Source organism: Chamaea fasciata, unplaced genomic scaffold, assembly GCF_029207755.1.
Source record: "Chamaea fasciata isolate MVZ Bird 193981 ecotype frontalis unplaced genomic scaffold, bChaFas1.0.hap1 SCAF_7, whole genome shotgun sequence".
NCBI lineage: Eukaryota > Metazoa > Chordata > Aves > Passeriformes > Sylviidae > Chamaea > Chamaea fasciata.
Window position 1 is genome coordinate 14,481,164 of NW_027094092.1, and position 410 is coordinate 14,481,573.

Sequence of the window (410 nt, forward strand, 5' to 3'; positions counted from 1 at the left end):
CTGGACCGGCCCGGGCGCCGCTCGGCCACCGGGGAACCCGCGCTGCTCGAGGGGCCGCCGAGCCCCGGGACGGCGTCGGCGCGGAGAGGCCCCGGCACTCCCGGGGCTCGGCACAGCTGCGGCCGCCCCCGGGGAGGGGCAGCGACACGGCCCGGCCGCCGCCGGCCGCGAACGGCGCCCGGCCGGGAGGAGGAGGCGCCGGTGACGCTGCCGGGGCCGAGCGAGACGCGCGCCCTCCCCACACGGGCCCGTCGCCGGGGCCGCCCGCCCCGCTCGGCGCCGCCCGCCCGGGGCCGGTCCGGGGCCGCCCCCTCCTTCTCCCCGCAGCGCATTCGCCGCGGGGGCCCCTCTCCAGTGACGTCAGCGCTGCCTAAAAAAGCGCCCCGGCAGGCAGGCAGGCAGGCAGGGCA